The sequence below is a fragment of the Euprymna scolopes genome, chromosome 10 (assembly GCF_053919585.1).
Source record: "Euprymna scolopes isolate OS-2025 chromosome 10, ASM5391958v1, whole genome shotgun sequence".
Taxonomy (NCBI): domain Eukaryota; kingdom Metazoa; phylum Mollusca; class Cephalopoda; order Sepiida; family Sepiolidae; genus Euprymna; species Euprymna scolopes.
Window position 1 is genome coordinate 107,212,701 of NC_136491.1, and position 7,590 is coordinate 107,220,290.

At 33.5% G+C, this 7,590-nt stretch overlaps 1 long non-coding RNA gene and 1 pseudogene across 1 annotated transcript in view; one reads left to right on the plus strand and one right to left on the minus strand.

Annotated features, from left to right (window-relative positions):
* LOC145286197 (uncharacterized) overlaps nt 1–7,590 on the plus strand; it is a 239,429-nt gene that overhangs the window by 104,558 nt on the left and 127,281 nt on the right. The gene's annotated exons all lie outside the window — the stretch shown is intronic.
* LOC145286789 (U11 spliceosomal RNA) lies at nt 6,608–6,725 on the minus strand (annotated as a pseudogene).

A 7,590-nucleotide genomic window follows, 5' to 3' on the forward strand; every position in this document is an offset into this window, starting at 1 on the left:
TTCATTTTTTTTTGTATTTATTTGTTTCTCCGCAAGAGAAAAATGTCATACAAGGTAATTTTTAATGAGAAATTACCTTAGTATAGAAGGGTTTACTTTTCATTTTCTAATTTTCTTTCTTTTGGATGTGTGACACAGTTTAGTTTGTTGCATAATCACTGTGGTCGGTTGTTCAAAATACCTTTGTCCAGTCTATATAATGTTTACATGTACTTTTGTTGCTGGCACAAAATATTTACACACACTGACAGTAAAGTAAAAATCACAACACAGTTGATCTACAAAAATATATTATTGTTTTTATTTCACTCCGACAATCAGCTTTCTGCAACAAATTGTTATTCTTGTCTGATGTTTACTGAAAGGCACTGGGAGGTGCGTGGTTAGACGATTGGCTGGTGGCTGGTAAAAAAATGGTGACACATGCTGCAGCTCTCTTTCTCTCTCTCTGACTGAATTTTTCTTTGTGATGATTTTACTTATAATTGCATTCTTTCCCATCGGAATTTTTACTATTTCCTTTGTCTATTGTTTCAACCTTTAACCGATATCTGCTCATTTCTGGGTCAAATTATGCATTCTGTTAGACAATAGATAGAAATACCAAATTCTTAACATTTGAATTCATTTGAGTGTGTGCAAATCATTAAATGTTTTTCTTCCCGTTGGAATCGTCTTAAATTATAAAGTTTATAAAAAATAATAATACACCCATCTTGCACACCCTATTTGTTAGAATATGTATTCCATAATTTATAATAAGTTCAGTGGTTTTGGATTTTACAGACATTTTTTAACAGTCGAATTAATCTAACTAATACACTTTTGAATTTGTTATTTCTTTAAAAGGAAGATAAACTAGTATATATAACTATAGGCAGAGGTAGATATACGTAGAGGAAAAAAGTAAGAAACTGCATTTTTCTTATATATTTATATATCTATAAAAGTGAGAGTGTGTGTGAAGACACTTCTCAACCTATAACCCCTATGAATTTTTTATCTACAGATTTGAAATTTGGTATATAGAGTATTTAGACATGTGGAAAATTTTTTAATCCATTTTTATCTGGAGAAAAGTGTTGCTAAGGGGTCAAAATTGAAAAATTGGTACGTCGGAGGCCATCAGATATCTATTTGTTTTCAACTGTTTCATGACTGCACATGCGCAGTCATGAAATATGATTATTATGTTAAGTATGAGTTGGTTTGAAAACACAATTTAAAAGTAATCTCAAGCTGGTGTAATGGTCATCGTATTTGACTCACAGTCTTTAGGTTTTGGTTTCAATCTCAGCTTGAGTATTTTTTTTTCTTTTTTAATTACAAGAAGTAAACTGTTTAGAAAAAAACACACACATGTCTCAGTTTCTTTCCGTTTTTTTTTACATCATTTTTTATAAGGAATTTAACGTCACGTTTAATACCTACGATATTTCTGTTTATAATAAATAAGAATTCTGCATTAAAATATAATATTTATATATATATTTTATGATCAAGCAATACTGGCCAGCCTACTAGTATATATATATATATATATATATATATATATATATATATATATATAATACTAACAAGGGAATCCGATGTTGCCTGGGATTAAATGATGATCAACAAATTTTTCACACTTCCATATTTTTATTGTCATCGAAATCAGTGAAATCGCCCATTTTTCAATCAAATCGATTGACTGTCTGCTCTAATTTAGACCCATTGTGGTGCAACAGGAGGAAACTTCACATGCTTGCCCGTAGTGACTTAGTCCACAATACATTGTAGTCTACAGTACACTGTAGAGAACTTACTGTTTATAAAATTATTTTTATATATAACTAGCGGGGGGGGGTACCCGGCGTTGCCCGGGTGTTTAGAGGTGTGTGTGCTCGGGTGGGGGAGGGGTGTAATCAAAACATAAGAATAAGCGAAGTAAATATTTTTTTAAAAAATAAATGTTAAAACTTTAAAAAATCGAAAAAAAAAAAAAAAAAACTAACGTAAGGCAAACGAACGATGTTAAATGTAAAAATGGGAAAAACAAAAAAAGAAAACACTAATGTGATGGAAAAATAAAACAGAAAAACGAATGTTAAAGCTTCTTTAAAAAATCTGAAAAATAAAACCCCCCCCAAAAAAAACACTGGCTTAAATAACCCTGTTTCAATATTAAAATGTAAAAAATCGAAAAAAAGACACCTCACACCACGATTCGAACCCAAAACCTTTAGATAATGAGGCCGTGCTCTAAGCAACTGAGCTAAGACGACGTCAACGAAATTGGATCGTTTTTTTTTTTTAAATTTAAACTAAATCATGTTCCGACGTCATTTGCGCATGCGTAGAAGTGAACTTGTCATGAGAGGACGGTTTTTGCTGGCCCCTACCTGTAGAAAACTGATGATTTTAGGGTGAAGAAATTAATGATTTTGGCCAATTTTTCGATATTTGTCGGGCGAAGGTTGGAACTTTAAAATGATACCAATCTCGTGAACCTATGTTGAAAGTTTTTGCAAGACATACAAACACACATGCAAACATACACACATTTTCGCTTTTATATATATATAGATAGTTTGCATGAAAGTTAAAAATGCAAAAGTCAAGTATCATGCTTCACTTGTGCTCTAAAGAGAAACATTCATTTCGAACACGTCCCTGTCATATCAAAGAACCTACAGTTGATCTTATATGCTTGGTCCTATTGCTGGTGAGGTGATAATTTTTTATCTTATTTACAACTAGCAAGGGATACCCGGCGTTGCCCGGGTGTTTGTAGGTATATGTGAAAAAAAACAGGTGCCCGTGAAAAAAAAAGCCTTGACGACGCGCAGTTGGAAAATAGTAAAGTGTGAAAAAAAAACAGGTGCGCATTTTTGATTGACGTGACGGCGATAGCTATTCAGCAGTTAGCATTTTGTGCGGGACAGTTTTTAATGAGGTCAATAAATCGGTTTGTTTGTTTTTAAAAACCCGCTCCCTCGTCTCGAAATGAAAGCTACTGTCTGATATGACGAAGTCGACATTGACCAAATGTTACTTAGCTCTCTAGAGACCACTGGCTCTGGGCCTGTGATTAGAGTCGAGTTTCGCTTTTTGTTTATACCGCAAACCGAATGTAACGCGTGCCGATGCGGGAAATGTGGAATAATTAACGTTTGAAAGTCAATAAAATTAAATAGACAGGCGAGCTCCGTGGTTAACTGTGAGATATTACAATTTATAGATGATATAAAAAGTTTTAAGAAGTTGTGAAGCGAGTGAGCGCTTCTCTGAAAGAAGCCTTTTGTGGACATCGAGGAAAAGCGTACATACATACATACATACATTTTCGCTTTTATATATATAGATAAGTGAAATGTTTAAAAAAAAAAAAAAAACATAATATTCTCATGCACATATCTCCATTTCTTTACGTTTTTTTTTAACTAAATTTTTTTTTTTTTTTTTTACGGAATTAAACATTACGTTTTGTTTTTACCGATAACAAAATTTTTTTGAAAAAAGACGTGATTTTCGGAAGATTATCAGCCGGCTTTACAAACAAATAAACAAATATGTTGAGAAGCTTTGTGATTAAGCAACCCTTGCTTCACTACAAAATTCCACATTACTGTGTTCTTTCCCTCCCTACTACTGACAGCATCATTTGAAGTGAAATGATACCATTTCTTGACCATAACTCATCAGGTTTTCCAAATAATTACATAAATGCATTGACACAAATGATGATCAGGAAACTTTTACTTTACCACAATTTTCAATATTAATGTAGTTCTTCCTGCTTCCTACCACAACTGCCAACAACACATTAGTAAGAGAAACGATGTCATTTCCGGAACATGATTCCATAGTTATTCCATAGTTTTGGAATATGATATTGTGGGAGATTGCATAGTGAACCCAAAATGGACATTACTCCCTCCAGCCTCACCCCAAAAGTGAGGGTTTGTTAATTGCTAGAGAACTCCAGAGCACGTTAAAAAGCAGCATAATAATCTGTCTTTCTACTCACCACTACAACTGTGACATCATTCCCTGAAGTTAACATTGAAAATTAAGAAAAATATTATTAACCACCTGCACAAACTGATAAATTGTCTGGGTCGATTATTTCATTACAAACAAACCAATAAATTAACTCACATTTCATCATTTTTCATAATTCTTGGATATGTTACTAATTTCGACAACCATTTTTCATAATTTTAAACACATTTTGGCCCCCTTCCTTTACGAAAATAAACACTTTCATATATTGTCTGGGCTTATTATTTCATTACAAACACACCAATCCATTAACTCACATTTCATCATATTTCATAATTCCCGGATATGTTACTAATTTCGACAATCATTTATCATAATTTTAACCCACATTATCGCCACTCCACCCTTATAAAAATAATAACTTTGATATATTGTCTGGGATGATTATCTTTTTACAAACACACCAATCAATTAACTCACATTTCATCATTTTTCATAATTCTTAGATATGTTACTAATTTTGATAATCACTTTTTATAATTTTAACTCACATTATACTCTCCTTACGAAAATAATAACTTTGATATATTGTCCGGGATATTATTTCATTACAAACACACTAATCAATTAACTCATATTTCATCATTTTTCATAATTCTTGGATATGTTACTAATTTCGACAATCATTTTTCAAAATTTGAATCTAAATTCTTGCCACCCTCCCTTACGAAAATAATAACTTTGATATATTGTCTGGGTTGATTATTTCATGACTAAAACACCAATCAATTAATTCACATTTCATCATTTTTCATAATTCTTGGATATGTTACTAATTTCAACAATTATTTTTCATAATTTTAATCCACATTATGGCCACCCCTTATGATAATAATGACTTTTATATATTGTCTGAGCCGATTATTTCATTACAAGCACACCAATCAATTAATTCAGATTCCATCATTTTTCATAATTTTTGGATATGTTACTAATTTCGACAATCATTTTTCATAATTTTAACCCACATTATAACGCCCCCCCTTACGAAAATAATACTTTTATTTTTTATTTTTTTACAAGGAAGTCACCACTAGTCAAGGCCCGGAGGCCACTCGGGAATAAGGGTTATTGTGTGTACAGTAATCAATGGGATAATATATAATATCATAGTAATCGTTAGTAATGGAGATTTGATGAAGAGTCTTACTTAAGGGGGCAGTTCATCAGGAACTTTATGTTGGCCTTAAAGACATCCATGTTATAGTCAGGTGGGAAACAGGCAAACGGAAGAGATTTCCACAGGCGTGCGCTTCTAAGAAAGTAGCTTTGTTCATGGAATCTACGTTTTGATTTAGGCACAGATAAAGAATGGGGAAAATTTTTGACAGTGGTTTCAGCTAGACGGTTGTTTTTCGTGAAAGATTGGAAAGTGGAAGGGCCAGAGATTGGAGCTCAGACGAGCACTTGCCATGGAAATAACGATAAAACAATGACAGGCTTGCAACGTCCCTTCTGTGGGAGAGAGGTTGCAGGAAAGAGAAAAGGGCAGCACCCACTAGGCCACAAAGTCTATTTTGTACTCTGTCAAGGCAAGATAGGCTGTTTTTAGCAGCTCCTGGCCAAATATGGCAGCAGTACTCCATCCTCGGACGTACTTGGCTTTTATATAGATAGAGAATTGCATCAGCAGTGAGATATCTACTGGAGCGGTAGAAGGATCCCACCATTTTTCCAGCGACCTTGGCAACAGATTTGATGTATGTGTTCCATTTCAGATCAGGAGTAAAGTTCAATCCCAGAAGCTTGTCAAAACATGGAGCCTTCCCAAGACGAGAGCCATCCATTTTAATTGATGCCAGGTGGGTATCAGAGCGTTGATGATGCAAGGATAGAATCTTGGTTTCAGATGCATTAAAAGTAACCAACCACCTCTTCCCCCATTTTACCACACGCTCAAGCTCAGAGGAGAGAGAACTTTGTCATTTACGACCTTTGATGTGTTGTCATAGATGGTCGTGTCATCAGCATAGATGTCAACGAATGATTTAAGTATGTGTTTTGGGAGATCATTGATGTAGATCAGAAAGAGAGTTGGGCCCTGGATGGACCCCTGAGGGACTCAAGCAATACTCTGGGCTTCTGATTTCTGCCCATCAACCACTACTCTTCTGAACCTATCAAAGAGAAATGATTTTAATAATTGAGAAAACATTTCCAGTTATACCATAGCTGGAAATCTTGTGAAGTAAGCCTTTATGCCATACCTTATCAAAGGCCTTTGATATGTCAAGAGTAATTGCCCTAGAAAGGAAGCCTTTGTCAAGAGATTCACTAATCCTATGAGATATAACCGTTAGCACATCTGCTGTAGATCTAGCAGAATGGAAACATTGCATATCACTCAAGGTTATTTCTGCTGAGGTGGTTGACTACTTCTTTATTTAATATGGATTCCAGCAACTTACTCATGAAACACAAGAGACTTATTGGTCTGTACTGAGAAGGAGTTTAAAAGCTTAGTAGACTTATATGCCTGTTTTTTTTTTGTTTTTGTGAATTTAACTTTTGTTCAAATCTACTGTAATTTTTCATATAAATTCTAACTTTCGTTGTAAATTTGGGCGCCGTGCTAAATGAGCTACAGCTGCCGCGAGTTTATAAAAATAATCTTCGGAATCTCTTGATTATAATTCCGCTCAGAATACCGAGTGCCAGTGACGGCAAAGCGCGATATCAATGAGCAATACTACACGCCCACAATATGTAATAATCTGACATGACCACATTTAATGCTTCTGTTTGTTTGCATATTTGTATAACGAATCTATAATAATTAATTATTTCTACAATTAATAATGTCATTATCTCCTGCAAATCGACATTTTATATTATTTAAAAACATAAATTATATGTAAATTTCATACTTAATTTGTTTTATTTGTAAATAATTCAACTTTATTTGACAAGAACGAAATGTTTTTGATGTCAACAAGGGAAGTAATTCTGTATTTACAAATAAAATAATTTCTCTTTCGTTGTTGCGTTTTAACTGTTATTTTTTATGATTTTGTTTAAACAAAAAAAAAAAAAAAAAAAAAAAGCCGATGAAGCATATTTACTTATCCTAATCAATTCCGGGGTAAAACTTGCGGAGAATGCTGTTTTACGATGGTTGTAAAAATGGAACGGAAATTTAAATTTCGTTCCGTTTTAAAGTCGGTACATTTTTACATTACATCCAATTCCAACTCATCGTTGAGGTTTTCGGGTATACTTACAAGGTTGGGGTGTCTAATCCGATAGCCGTTCTTAACATGGGGATATTCTCAGATTGGGGTGTTTATTCGTTGTAAGCATACCCGAAAACCTCCAAAAGTCGACATTTCCAATGTGAATGTGTGGACTTATGTAATAAAAAAAAAAGTATACCAAATTGACTTTTCGTTTAAAAATGAAATTATTTAATTTTTGTTAATAAATTAGGTGCAACTTAAAGTAGCAGGTACCGCAGACGAGACTCGTTCTGAAATTCGGAAAATTTAGGTTAAAAAAAATATATATTCAGGTAATTTCGACTGCATAATTTAAAAGCTATCATTA